The sequence below is a fragment of the Hemitrygon akajei genome, chromosome 1 (assembly GCF_048418815.1).
Source record: "Hemitrygon akajei chromosome 1, sHemAka1.3, whole genome shotgun sequence".
NCBI lineage: Eukaryota > Metazoa > Chordata > Chondrichthyes > Myliobatiformes > Dasyatidae > Hemitrygon > Hemitrygon akajei.
Genome location: NC_133124.1, coordinates 194,816,891 through 194,832,823, shown reverse-complemented (window position 1 = coordinate 194,832,823; position 15,933 = coordinate 194,816,891).

Sequence of the window (15,933 nt, the reverse complement as noted above, 5' to 3'; positions counted from 1 at the left end):
TTTAAATATTTCTGCCAGGGCCCCTGCAATTTCATCACTAGTCTCCCTCTAGGTCCGAGAGAGTGCCCTATCTGGTCCTGGGGATTTATATACTCTGATTTGCCTTAAGACAGCAAGCACCTCCTCCTCTTTGAACTGTATAAGTTCCATGACCTCCCTACTTGTTTGACTTGTTTCCATAGACTCCATTCCAGTTTCCTTAGTAAATACAGATGCGAAAACAAAACATTTAATATCTCTCCCATTTCTTTTGGTTCTGTACATATCCGACCACTCTGATCCTCAAGAGTACCAATTTTATTCCTTACTATCCTTTTGCTTTTAACATACCGGTAGAAGCTCTTAGGATTATCCTTCACCCTGACATCCAATTCAACCTCATGTCTTCTTTTAGCCCTCCTGACTTCTTTCTTAAGTATTTGCTTACTCTTTTTATACCCCTCAAGCATCTTATTTCCTCCCTGTTGCCTATACATGTTTTACGTCTCTCTCTTCTTATTTATCAAAGTTCCAATATCCCTCGAGAACCAAGATTCCTGATTCTCATTAGTTTTGCCTTTAACCCTGACAGGAACATAACACTCTGCACTCTCAAAATTTCTCCTTTGAAGTCTTCCCACTTACCAATCACATCCTTGCCAGAGAACAACCTGTCCTTATCTACGCTTTTTAGATCCATTCTCATTTCTTCAAATTTGTCTTTTTCCCAGGTAACAACCTCAACCCGAGGACCAGAACTATCTTTATCGTTGATCAAAATGAAACTAATGACGTTATGATCGCTGGAACCAAATTGTTCGCCTACACACACTTCCGTCACCTGCCCTAACTCATTTCCTAATAGGAGATCTAAGTAGATTATATGGTAAGCAAAACATTGTGCATCGAAGGGCCTGTAATGTGCTGTAGATTTCTCCATTCTATGTTCCAGAATCTGAATCAAACTAATGTGCTTGCGGCAGTTGATGAGAGGTTCACGGAGATTGCTGGATGAGCGCTCAGTCAGAAAATCATACTGATGTTTAAATCAGATCCGATAAGCTTACATTTCAAATTGGATCCAGTGAGTTTCGAGGTTCAGTTGATAATGATACTACTGGAAATCTGACTTCCGCTTGTGGACATGTAAGACACAGTTACTTTCTGTCCCCCTTTAGTCTCTCCCTGTTCCGACTTAAACTTCGAAATTTGTTCGTTCGGATCCTGTAGAACGACAGTTATAATTATGTTAAACCTAAGAAACTCTAAAAAGAATCCCGAAGCTGATAACGGTAAGCTTAAGAATACTGCCGAGACATCAGAGGAGACACTCTTGGTAAAGAGATTAAATTCTCAGATCAGCTATATCGCAGCTGAATTAACTCAATTAAAGGGGAGATTTCTCCATGTGGAAGAAAACTTTGACTCTTTGAGCCTTGATCTTAAAGAGGTTAGTCAAAACGCGGCTGATATTTCCTCTCGTTTGGAAAAGGCTCAAAAACGGATCGTGGATTGGGAGGTTCGACGTCGTCCGAACAATATTCGAATTGTTGGATTAAAAGAGAAATCAGAATTCTCTGACACACTTTATTATTTTGCATACAACCCCCAGAGATTGAAATGGCTCATCGAATCGGCTCCTTAATATCCTTGGGCCAAGGTAAAAACCGACATGTTGTTGTGCGTTTTCTTCATTTCTGAATTAAAGATCGGATAATAAAGATTGTTAGAAAACAAAGGTCGTTTCAATTTTAATGCTCTGAAACTCTATTCTTCGAGGATTTTCCACGTGAAATTGTTCAGAAACGTTCCGGATTTGCTGCTGTTATGCGTACGGCTTATCAAAGAGATTTGTATCCATTTCTTCAATACCCAGCTAAATTATGGCTTTTCGTCAAAAATTCTGGGGTTCGTACTTTTGATAACCCAGCTCTGTTTTATTAATTCTCTCCCTTACGAGTCAAAACCTAAAGTTTGAATAATTTGCAACTGTTTGATAGTCTCGCGACGTAAGGAATGATGGAATTGCAAGATTTGATGGCTATAGAAAGTCTTTAAGTTAAAATGTACTATTAGCTCTGAAATAGACTGGTTTGGTTGGTTTTAACCTCCAAAGTCACAGCGAGGGAACTGTCGGAAGACTGCAATAACTTTGAACCACCTAGATTTTTTTTTCTGTTTACAGCATTTAAATGAACTAATTGTTATTAACTTTTGTTTGCTTCGTATACTTCTGTTAAGAACTTTTAAGTAATTATCCGGGTTTCTTTACGCTTTAAAATGGATTTGATATTTTAAAGATGGCGATTGTTTTTCTTCTGAGCAAATATTACAATATTTTTTTCTTAGCTATTTTCTAAACTGAAGGTCATGTCTAATTACTGTTTTCTTTAGCTCAGTTATAATGAGCTGTATATCGACTGTAATGAGTTCGATATCCGGAAGTGGGAGATACAGATTACTTTTTTTTTCATTTATATCGTTTATTCGGGCAGGTGGAGTTAATCAATTTTTTAAAATGTTTTGTTTGGGGCTTGCGTAAATTGATATCCACTTATTTCTGGCCGTTGTAGTTTGGGTGTCTTTTTTTTTCCTTTCCTTCTTTTCTTATATTTTATCTCCATTATGGAATACCGGAGCGTACACAAATTATTATTATTATTATTGCTTATCTCGGACTTTCTCGACTACCTTATCCTGATATGTGTCTAATTTTTTTTTAGATATGAAGTCTCCTGATGATATTTAAACAGTTAAATGATTAAAGCTGGAATGTTCGTGGTTGGAATCATCCTATTAAGTGCAAGAAAATATTTAAAGCTATTAACCAAATGCAAACAGATATAATCTTTGCACAAGAGGCGCATATCAGGTTATGTGATAAAAATCGATTTTTTAAAATTTTGGAAGGGTCCTCATTTTCATACAAATTCTCTAAGTAAATTTAGAGATGTTTCTAGTTTTATTAATTCCAATATTCCGTTTAACCAGGAGGATATTATAGTTGATATTAGTGGTATATTTCTGATTCTTAAAGGAACAATTTACAACAGGAAAATGGTTTTGGATAATATATATGGACCAAATGTTGATGAGGCCTAATTTTTTAAAGCTGTTTTTGCTCTACTACCTGATCTAAATGAATATATGCTATTAATGGGTGGTGATTTAAATACTTGTTTAAATCCTTTAATGGATAAGTCATCATCCAAACATCAACTAACTAATCGTTCTGAATCACATAAATTCCTTTTTAACGGAATATTGCTTTTCGCTGTTGGAGACATATGAATCCTAGTGATAGAGAATATTCCTTCTTTTCACACGTTCATAAAAAAATATTCGAGGATCGACTCTTCTTATAGTCGACCCTTCACTTCTATTCAATGTTCAGAAATGTGAATATGATGATATTGTTATCTCTGATCACGCTCCTTTAAACCTAATATTTGAACTGAAAGATGCTGCTTCTACAAGACCACTTTGCCGTTTTCCAGGACATTTGTTTCAAAGTTCAGAATTTGCCGAGTTTTTGACACTCAGATAAAAGAGTATTTTCTGGAATCCTCTTATGCCTCCGAAGTGGGTTCCCTTAGAAATTTGTCAGTCTCCATTTCTGTGGGTTTCCTTTTCCGTTTTCCACACAACCAAATCGAATAAGGGAATTTTACACCGATCAATTCAACAACCTTTCAATTATTCGGCAAAATCCCGGCTGAGCCCCCAATTTGGTATGTACCCCGTGACTGGGTTAGTAAACCAGCAGAAATGGAATGATACATTGGAGTCCGGTGCTACTGTAAATAAAAGTGTTTATTAGTATGCTAAGTAATACAGTATCAAAAATGCAGGTACACTTATAATACAGGCTTGCAATGATATATCGAGAAGTGTGGAAATATAAATCAAAACCAAGCTCTTTCAAAGTCTAGGGGTAAATTAATAGACTTAAGATAATGCAGAGTTCAGTTCAGTTCAGTTTGGGTTGAGGTAGTTGCTGTTGTGACTTTGGAGAGAGAGAGAGAGAGAGAGAGAGAGAGAGAGAGAGAGAGAGGAGAGAGAGAGAGAGAGAGAGAGAGAGAGAGAGAGATGACAGCTGCAGCAGGCAAACCTTCCGTTGCCTTCTTGTTCCGTTGTACCATTGTGGTCACCGATTATGGCCCCTCTGTTCCAAGCCAGACAGTTCTTCAGTGGTGGGCTCGTCACCCAGGCGTCGGTGGACACACACATAAGCCCCACCGGCTTGCCATCACATACTGTGAGTCTCTGACCGATTCCCCCGAATCGATCCTCCAAGCCCCCACCTTTTTGTAGGTGGACAACACTCTTTCAGTGTCCAGTGGCGTGTCTGCCTGTGTCTCAGCAGACTCGTCTTTTATCTTCCCTACTGGGGTACCAGCCATGCATCAACTGTCCATGTCCATCACCTGGCTCCTCCTCGCTGTGTCAGCAGGGATCCACACAAACAGGTCAAATCTCCTTAGCGCTAAAGTCAACAATTAGCAAAGAAGCCATAACTATAAATCCTTGCTTCTCTCTCTCATTATAAGCAAGTGCAGCATTGTGCCTCACTCCCTCTGTATCTCTCTCTCTCTCTCTCTCTCTCTCTCCTCTCTCTCTCTCTCTCTCTCTCTCTCTCTCTCTCTCTCTCTCCTCTCTCTCTCTCTCTCTCTCTCTCTCTCTCTCTCTCTCTCTCTCTCTCTCTCTCGTTAGCAGCATAGTTCACAGCGGGGTCAACTCTGGACCCCATCTCCCCATGGTTTGCTCATCACATATAGCAAACAATACAGGAAAGTTTTCAAAGTTAGTGATTTCGGTATCATTAAACGCTTATTTACGTGGTCGGATTACTTCGTATATCGCTAAGCAGAAGAAATAGACAAGAATAGAATTAGATAAAATTTCTAAACAAATTAAAGATTTAGATAACATCAAAGCAACCTCTCCAAATATAGATTTGCTTAAAAGAAGAGTGGAAATACAATCACAATATAATTTATTATTAACTTATCCTATTGAAAGATATTTGCTTAAATTGAAAAGTTAGTTTTATATTTTTGGGGATTAAAATAATAAGCTCTTAGCTTCCCAATTAACGACAGCTAAAGCGAAAAGACAAATTTTAAAAATTCGTAAAGATATAGGGGATATATTAAATAAGTATGAAGACATTAATAATATATTTCAGGATTTTTATTCTGATTTTATGTCTCAATTTCCTGCAGATTCATCCAAAATGAATGCTTTTTTACATAAAATTGTTTCCTCAAATTACTGTTGAAGGTCAACAGATGCTTGATGCTCCAATTACGGAGCATGAAATTATTTGTAATTCATTTTGTTATTGAAGTTCATTATCAAACAAACATTTCCATAAGATGTATTTTTGACTTTGTAAATATATATCAGATAATCAACTATATCACAAATCTCTACAACGTATTTATCTGAGGAACAAACTTATAGAAAAGTGTGGAAAGAAAAAAAAAAGCAAGCAAAAGGAAAGAACTATGTACAAGTAGGGAGTGATCTTTTTTATTACAACAGATTCATCGATTTGTGAGAATAAAATCAGGCCTATGAGGCATTATGTGGTTAAACCATTTTTCCCAATACGCATCAAATTGTTCCAGCTTGTGGTTAACAGATGCTGTTACCTTCTCCATTTGTAAATGTCCATTGTAGTTTCCATCAATATATTTAAAGTTGGGCGCTCCTGTGGTAACTATTTCCTAGTAAGAGTCTTTTTACCAGCCACCAACAGTATATTCATTAAATATGGATCTCTTTTCAACCATTCTTGAGGTATATATCCAAAATATATGGTGTTACACTCTAAGGGTATTTCACATTTAAAGATGTCTTTTAGGGCATTTTGTATCCCCCTCCAATAGTTTGTAATAACAGGGCAGTCCTAAAAAATAAGATAATGATTTGCATTTTGATTTCCACAATTTCTCCAGCAAACAAGGAGGTTACTATCATAATGGGATTTCTGAGAGGGTGTAATAAAATATCTTATTAAGTTTTTCCATCCAAACTCACTCCATTTCTGTGAAACGGAGCATGAAATTCAGAAAGCTATGTTGTCCATGCAATCAGGGAAAGCTCCTGGACTTGATGGTTATTCGGTAGTATTTTACGAAAAAAAATACTTTCTCCATATCTTTTGGAAATATTTCATGAATCTTTTGAGAAGGGTAATTTACATTCTTTTTTATAACGAAGCCTCTGTTTCCTCAATCCTTAAGAAAGATAAGGATCCTACTGAATTTTCGTCAGATAGACCTATTCTGTTATTAAATGTGGACGCAAAAATTCTCTCTAAGATAATGGCTAACCGTTTGAAAAAAAATAAAATTATTTATATAGATCAAACAGCCTTTTAAAAATGCCTTTATTCTTTCTCTAAAGTTCGAAGATTGATGAACATTACATAGTCATCACTATTTAAGATACCCCAATGTCTTATTTATCTTGATGCAGACGTGCATTTGATAGGGTTGAGTGGACGTATCTGTTTAAGGTATTAGAAAAAAATTGGATTTGGTAATAATTTCAATAGGTGGATTCAAATGATCTATATGAATCCTACTGCTACTGCTATTATGAATAATCTGAGGTCCACTTTGTTTTTCACTATCACGAGGTACTAGACAGGGATGTCCATTAAGCCCCTTTTTACTTAAACTTCTAAAGGAGCCTTTGGCCATAACACTTCGTGAAACTAAAAATATTATGGTATCTCTATAAACGGGACTATACATAAGATTTCTCTTTACGCAGATGACAGTTTAGTTTATATTTCGAACTCTGAAGAATCTATTCCTAATTTCCCAATCTTCTGGAAATACTAAATGATTTTGAAAAATTTTCAGGATATAAACTTAACTTAAATAACAGTGAATTATTTCCATTAAATGCTCCTGTTTTTATATATTATGATATTCCATTTAGAATTGTTAATTCTTTTAAATATTTAGGTATTATAATTACTAAAAATATAAAGATCTTTATAAAACTAACGTAGTTCCTTTAATGGAGTTTACGAAACAACCACTTTCTAGATGGAACCCACTTACACTTTCTTTAATAGGTCGTATCCATGCCGTGAAAATAATTTTTACCTAGATTTTTATATATTTTTTCAAATATACCTATTTTTTGAACTAATTTTTAAACAAATTGACTATTATTTCGTCCTTTATTTGGAACAATAAACACGAAGAATTAACAAGTATAATTTACAGAAATCTAAAGAAGTTGGTGAATTTGCACTTCGTAATTTAAGATTGTATTATTGGGATATTAATATCCGACAATCATTTTTGGTTATATTGGCTCGACAAGAGATTAATTTTGCAGATTTATCTTGTGATGGTCGATCGTTGACTTTTGAAGAGTTAATTAGCAAATATTCTCTCTCTCATACACACTTTTTGTAATATTTTCCGGTTAGATATTTTTTGCAAAAATACTTACCGAAGTTTCCATATATGCAAGAATCTGATTTGTTGGTACTATCTTAAATATGAATCCTTTCTTAAGAAGTTCCATTGGTAGAACTTATAATTTATTTTTACGACAAAAAGATAACCTCTCATTAAAGATGAAACAAGATTAGGAGAGCGAACTTAATATGATATTTGTTAACAAAGACTGGTTGCGAGTTCTGAAAATGGTCAATTCTTCTTCAATATGTGCCAATCATTGTTTAATTATTTTTAAAATTGCTCACCGTTATTATTTAACAAAGGAGAGACTATCCAAAATATAGACAATTACTATGATAGTTTTAAAACTGAAGTAGCCACTTTGTCACAGATGTTCTGGTCATGTCCTTCCTTAAAACCTTTTTGAAAATCTTTATTTTCTACAATTCCTAAAGATCTGAAAATTAATTTACAACCTAATACATTGACTGTTGTATTTGGAATAGTTCTGTATCATGTTTAGGGTATTTCATCTTCAGGCCAACATGTAGTTGCATTTGTTACATTGTTGACAGGAAGGAATATTTTATTAAAGTGAAAAGCTACCTCCCTCCCTCCATTAATCCAATGGTTTTCTCAAGTAATGTTATGTCTTAGTTTGGAGATAATTAGAAATATAACTTTTGATCCTGCATTTGATTTGGAGAGAAGATGGGGCTTTTTTGCCAAGTGTTATCATTTAATTTGAATTACTTTATATGGTTTCCTTCCAATTTTATTTTATATAAACATGAACTGGTTGTTGATGATTCTTTTATATATATATATATATATATATAGATACATATAGATAATTTAAGTCGTATTGCAGCGGGAGCTGAATCCTAATCTGTTTTTTTTTCTCTTGCAGTTAGTGGCGATTTTTTCCAGAAAGTTGGGTTTCTCTTTTTTCCTACTTTTCTCTATAATTTTATTTCTGCAACATATATTATCCTTTTTTGAAAAGTTCTTTTTTCTTCAGCTTTACTAACTTTATATATATCAACTTGTTGAAGTTTTGTATCATTTTATAGCTGCAGAAGAATATAAATCAATAAAAAGTTTCTTAAAATGATAATACTGCTGTGCGGCATTATGTGTGAGCTGAAACGTGTAATTTGGAATCTAAAACCAGGGAGACTCGTCGCCAGAGGTGTCAGTAATGTCATTGTTGTCCCGAAAGGTTCCAGTTGATATAATTAGCAAAATAAAAATAAAATTTGGCTGGTGCTCTATGTAGACTGACAAATGATTCGATATCCTCTAATTTCGTTGGATACATAATTTGTTCATCAACACGTTTGCTGCCGTATAATAGATCAAAGGTCTTTTTTTGCCGTGTGTCTGATGCACCACTACAAATCTAAAGACAGTGTTACCAATGTTACTCAGCTACCTGGGAGCAATTTACGTGTTTGCATGTTGAAGAAAATAATTATCGTGTTATTTTAAATAAACATTGATTGATATATATCGTAAAAGTAACATGGTCCTGAATTTCAAGCTGATGAGCGGGACACAAGAAGGTGTGTGAACACATAAACATATAGGTTCCGAAACCGTAATGAATCAATATGAAAGGCTCTAATTTACAGTTCCAGAGATTTGTTTAGGTTCTGATCACAGGTAATGCTTGCAGCCCCCTTGCTCGCTTCCTTCTAGGCGGAGCAGCCTTCGGCCCCGCCATAATGGGTAATCAGCTTGTGTGGATGCTGTATGAAGTCGTTACCCCTCCAAATAACAGACGGGACACCATATGCGATTAAATGATTACACTTTATAGATCTTACTATAACTAAGTGATAAATAACGATACAGCATATATGACGGTAAAGAAAATGAAGAAAAGGCGCCAAAACTTATCAAAGTCCAAACCACTTCATGCACAATTAACGAAGTCTTCTGGCGACCATTCGATCCCCTCAGACCTCCTCGACTCGTAGCTCAGGAACACCCGATGTGATCAACCAAGCTCCCCCGGCACGTCTGTCGTCGTCTCCTCTCCTCGTGGCAAATCCTGGCTTCGGACCCCCGCTCGGGGGCCGTTCCGTCGCCCATCTGACAGCATTGCGCCCTCTCTCTGTCACCCCCTCGCGCCATTTTGATTAACATACACAGTAACAAAAAAAAACTCTCCCCCAGCAACAAAATTCATGTCCTCATGACTGCTAAATAACTCGCAAACCCTTCCTGCCAAAGGAAACCCTAATCCAGGCGCAAACAGTGACATTGCTCCTCAAACAGTACACCTTACGCCCTGTTCCTTAGGCGCTACATCGGTCAACTTGCCTGGCAGTTTCCTAACCCTCCGAGATCTCCTTACCCCCTCACCTAAACCCTTCAGGCTCAGTCACCAACCGGGGATACCTCGGTTCTGATTGCCAACTCCTCTCTCAAACTCTCACTCGTGCCCTCACTGCAACTCGAAGCCCCCTGTCCCGTCATCCAGACCCCATTGTAACCCAGGCTGCCCACAGCTAACCGCCCCCCCACTACACCTGACTCAGTGGGAGAAGGGCCAAAGGTCTCTTCCTCATTCAAAGGTGTTAACAAAAGGCAGCATGTACCACTCATCCAGCACATCATCCTTCGAATCCCTATTCTTCATCATTTCTGCGATCGGTAGATGCTGTTTGATTTTCGCCATACTGAAACACTTGGCCAGGACTGCTCCTGTAGCCTCTTCAGCCTCCTGCAACTGAAACGTCAGCTTCTCCTCTGTGTCCTCCAACTCTCGCCACATCTCAGCAGTTCTGACTCACGCTACATGTGCATCTGCTTTTGGGACGCAGTTACTCCACCAGCTTCTTGCACCCTGACCTGAAAAGCAGCAGTGAAAGTTAGGTCAGCCTCCAGTTCAGTGTTCACTGAACGTATCTCCAGCCTTTACTTCCTAATGACCTCTTCCAGATCAACTTTCGTGTCTTCCACTTTATTTGGACTGTTAATGGTCATCTTCAGGTTTCCTTCGAGCTTCAGCTTCCCTCTTCCGAGATTTGTCCGCAATTTCTGCACCTCCACATATTCCCCTCTCCAGGCTCTAGGTTTGCTGTTACTCTTAGCCAGACAACTTTCTTTGTCTTCCGCAACTTGTAAGTCTTCCAACTGGTTCCGGATCACTTTCTTCAATCTCTGCGGAGAATTCAGTCTCTCCGTCTTCACTTCAAACTTGATCCCGTAGAGACAGTCACTTACGAGCTACGACCTACGCCAGACATGGCAAATGTCAGGAGAAAGCTTTAGTTCTTTAGTTCTCAGCCGCTCCTGCAACAGTCTCGCTTCAGATTCTTCCGAGGCAGATCCACATACCAGGAGATCATCCACATACGCCGAATCTTCAAACACCCCCACATCCCCTATGGTCTTCCAGATGCCTCGCGGGAAGTTTGCAAGAGCTCGTATATGTTCTGTGGCATCTTTTCGGACCGGAAGAACCCTAGGTGACCTATAACGGCCGTCTTCTACTTGTCGGCCTCACTCACCGGATCTGGCCAGAAACTTAAACCACTTCGTACCACTCAGACAGTCCATCGCTTTATCGGACCTCAGGGCCGTTTTCTTGTCAATGATAGTGCGCCTCTTCAAAGTACTATAATCCACATACACACTGCCTACGTCTCGCACGACTGCAAGGGCCAGTCGCCGCGACCTCTCTCTGACCGAGGTGCCTTCAGCGGTCAACTCCCCTCCCTCGTGGTATATCGAAGCGTACACTAAGAGGGTATCACCCTCATACACTTCCCCCAGGCCGTGCTACCACTGGCTCTCGTTTGAATTCGGTACCGGCCTAATGCTGCTACAAACCTCCGCATAAACGGCTCGAAACTCTGGCTGCATCAACAATGCCTGCAAACAGCGATCACCCGCCTCCTCCGGGCAAGCCGCCAGGCGCCTCCTCTCGAGCAGTGTGTTGGTCCCCTTCAGAATCGAAACGCTGCCCGTCTCAACAGCGTGCGGACACATCAGCATTAACGATTCACAAACCTCAGGCACCCCCACATTGACCTCTAAGAACTCTATTTTCACTGACCAATAACCGTCGTCTGGATAGTCGCTGGCACCGGTACCCCAAAACTTCAGTGCCTTTAATGTCGTCAAGGGTAAATGCTTTCAGTGCCGGTTGTAAAACGAACTGTACAGCAACTTGACCTGCGCCCCGGTGTCGAGGACGGCTTAAGCGTGGCTTGCATACATCCGTAGCGACAACCGAGTGCGTGGTCCCTCTAAGTCTTCAGGAACAGGGTCTGTTCCTTTCGGGAGCTCCTTGGTACATTGCTGGGAACGTGCTCCCCCAAAGAACCCAAGCCGTTCCCCCACTGGGCCTCCTCCAAGTTTCCTGACACCTCTCGGATCAACTGAACAACTGAGGGAGGAGCTGATCGTCTTGACAGACCCCATGGCACCGCAAGCAATTTATCTGCCCCCCCTAGATAAAGAAGATACCCTGAAAACTTCCCACCAATCTCTTGCCACAGATATTGTAAGACCCCAGCTCCAACATTCGAATTCCAGTCGAACCGAACACATTTTCCAACTCTTTCCCATAACTGGCAGCTGTCACTACGAGGTAATTGGACCAGGCAGTTCTAACAAAGTCACCAGCCCGCCTACTCAAACTTCCAACCAATTCCTGTAGCTTTCCCTCAGCCAAGCACTGCCACTCACCCAACACGCATGCAGTGATAACCAGCAATCACACACCATCAGAGGCACACAGGCTTTTCGTCCCCACAGCCTGCATAATTTAAAGAGCGCGAGCACACAGAATTCCACAGAATGCAATCCTGAACAGAGCACCCCGCAATATAGCCCCTTGGCATGCCTTAGGCTCGCTCAGCTCGCTTCTGTCTAGGACGAGCTGCCTTCAGCCCCGTCAAACTGGGTAATCAGCTTGTGTGGATGCTGAGTGATGTCCCACCCCACCAAATAACAGACAGTACACCATATGTGATTAAATAATTGCACTTTATAGATCTTACTAAAACTAAGTGATTAATAACGATACAGTATGTATGAAGAAAAAGAAAATGAAGAAAAGGGGCCAAAACTTATCAAAATCCAAACCACTTCGTGCACAGCCGTTGGAGCTCAATTAAAGAAGTCTTCTGGCGATCATTCGATCCCCTCAGAACTGCTCGACTCGTAGCTCAGGACCACCCGAAGTGATCAGCCAGCACCCCTGTGTCATCTGTCGTCGTCTCCTCTCCTTGTGGTAAATCCTGGCCTCGGACCCCCGCTCGGGGTCCGTTCCGTCGCCCAGCTTAAAGCATCGCATCCTCTCTGTCTCATCCCCTCGCACCGACTCCCCAAATCCCGCCAACAATAGCTTACAGACCCAGAAGAGCGAAAAACGTCTATCCCAAATGGTTAATAAATGTATACAATTCCAGTTATCTGTAGATTTTTACCCAAACAAGCTGCGAAAGGAAGCACATATCATAACAAAGAAGCATTCCTACTTTTAAGAAAACAAAAAAGCCATTTTGATTAACATACACAGTAATAAAAAAAAAGTAGAAACCCCCCCTTAGGAATTTTCACTTAACCATAGTTACAATATTGCTTTATTTTTGGTACGAAGTTTGCCTCCCACAATCGTTATTCTGGTCTGAGGTATTTTACTGTGCAGTTGTGTTGGTAAATATGAATTGTCCATTCTTCGGGCGCATGCCGGGATCATGGGACACGGGCAGAATTCTTTCCTTTTCAATATTTTTTAAATAATTACATGCATAGAAGAATACAAAGTACATTATGATATTATGGAAATGGAAACAAGTATGAAACGCCCCATATCTATGCATAGTAAGTTAACCATAATATTGAAAAGGTATATTTTTTTGTAATCTAAAGCAAAATGAAAACCACATAACAAAAAAAAAAAAGAGAGAAAGAAACAGTTGTTTGGTTAAAAGAAACGAAAAAAAATCTTAGACATATAGTCGTAAATTCGAACCTATAGTAGCCATCATGTTTGTTGAACAAGTCGAAGATTGCGAAAGTAGTTCCTAAAAGGTCCCTATAATGTGAAAAAGTCGTGTCTGTATATTGAAACGGAACACGTAATGTTCTCTAGGGTTAATCATGCCATAACATCAAACTATGGGCTTGTGTAGGCGGATAGACATATTTCCCTTTATGCAACAAAACTCCTCCAGCTAAAAGAGAAATAAAAGCCATAATATGCAAATCATTCCGCTTAAGAGTTGTTACAATCCAACAACAACGAATACAAGTTTGAGACAGGGTTTTTTTAAAAACATTTATTAAACACGATTTTAAAAAAACCCCAAATGTGAACAAACGACTAACTTAACCGGAAGTCAGCTGCGATATGGCAGCTTGAACAGTTCTTAAAGCGAGAATGCGAAAACAGTTCTTAAAGCGATAATGCAAAAACAGTTCTCAGAAGTAGTAATGCGAATGACTAAAATGATTTACAGTCAGTTAAAGGAGAGGCTTTCCTTGAGAAAATAAATTCTCTTTCCTGGCGTTACTGCTGATCCCATGATAAGTATGTTATTCCCCGGAGGATTTATGATAGAAGGAAATAAAACGGCTTAAAGGCACTGACATTTCTTTGGCGAGACGTTGTATGCAACCCTCTGCTCTTCTGGCAGAACAGGAGTTATCATGGATACTCGTTAATAATTCCTCGAGTGAAGATTAAACAAAGGTGGAACCTACTTCACAGCTGACATCAACACTCTTCGATCTTTCAGCTTTCCGAGCTTCGACGAATCTTCACTCTCCAACTTGATTTTAACTGGCAGTATTGTAGCAAAACTGCCGGCAATAACCTTTGACTTAAGGCAGAAAGTAAGATTCCACTTATAAATGAAACTGCGTCATAACATCAGAATACACAGCAACATGGAGACATTACCGAATTCATCCACGGACTGCCCACGTCAAGGCGAGGTTCTCCTTTTACACCCTGTAAAAAAAAACTATCACATGACCGCTCACTGCTGGGAAAATGACGTCACTTCCCCATCACAAGACCATTACCTCATGTCCAGCATAGCCTCACGGTCACGTGACAGGTACAAGATACTCACGGGTACGTAAAAGAGTAAAACATTTCATTCAACAATGTTAAAGAGGGCAGTTAGAGGGTAGGGTTTAAAGCTTACTTTAAAAAGCTCCGAGAAAGTTTCAAATACTTCTTTCCAAAATTTATCAAGCCACGGACAAGACCAAAACATATGGACTAGAGCGCTCTCTTCGACATTACACCTATTGCAGAATGGAGAAAAATCTAAGTAAAAACGAGAGAGCTCATCTTCAGTCATATAGGCTCTATGAACCACTTTAAATTGTAAAAGAGAGTGACAGTTACATAACGAAGAGGTAACTGTTTAAAAATTTAAAAGTTTAAAAATTTCATTCCAATTTAGAATTTTTTGGGATATTTTGTTTTTCACTCTCTAGTCCCAGTTTTTTCCATTTTTTAAAACTTTCTTGACTGATGTGGTTGTTAAAGAATGGGATAGACTAGATATTAAATGTTTTCAGGATCTGTTTGTTGGATATAGTCTTTCCCCATTTGATTAACTATCAACTTCAAACATTTCCAAAATGTCCAGATAAGAATTTAATTGACACAATTTTTACACCGAAAACTTTACGTAATGGATCTATTTCTAATATTTATAGTATGTTGTTGGCACTGATAAACATTCCGTTAGACAAAATTAAAAATCTCTGGGAACAAGACCTACAGATTTCATTTGATGAGGATATATGGACGCTGTCAGAGTTAATAAGTTTTCAAGAAGGAAATTTGAATGACCACATACATTTTGCCATTTCTACGGGTGGCATTAAATTTTATGCTGCTTGTTGAGAATCCTGATGTGTGTAAGTTATGGTCTTCATTGTAAAGTAGTCTCTGTATTCGTAATCACTCAGCCGTCATTCGATCGTAAGACAGGTGAGTGGAGGTTTATTGCGAGATTCGGCTCAGACATTGATGTAATAAATCATCACCTGCTCTAGATGATTGAATTACAAAATCTATTTGTAATTCTTTTTTGTTTTATGATTTGCAAACATTCACGATTACGAAGATTCCCTCGTTTATACCTACTTACCATTTATCTCTTTTCCATATTCATGACAAAATTAAAAAAAACACAGACCACATACACTGAAGAACTGGAATGAATCTATTCGTCCTTCTGTGAACTCTCTCCAATGCCTTCCCATCTGTCGCATAATTTGGGGACTAAAAGTGTACACAGTAACGTAGGTGTAGCCCCACCAGTGTATCATAATGCTTAAGGATAATATTTCCACTCTTAAAATCCACCGAGCGCAATATGTAGCCCAACATTCTATTAGCCTTACTAATCACTTCTATGCATTATCTAAACGTTGATAGTGGTGAGTCTACCAGCCATAATAAGAAAAGAAAGAAAAAAAATCATAATACGACTCATACATAACTCTTCCTAACTCAAGACTCCACATTGTATAT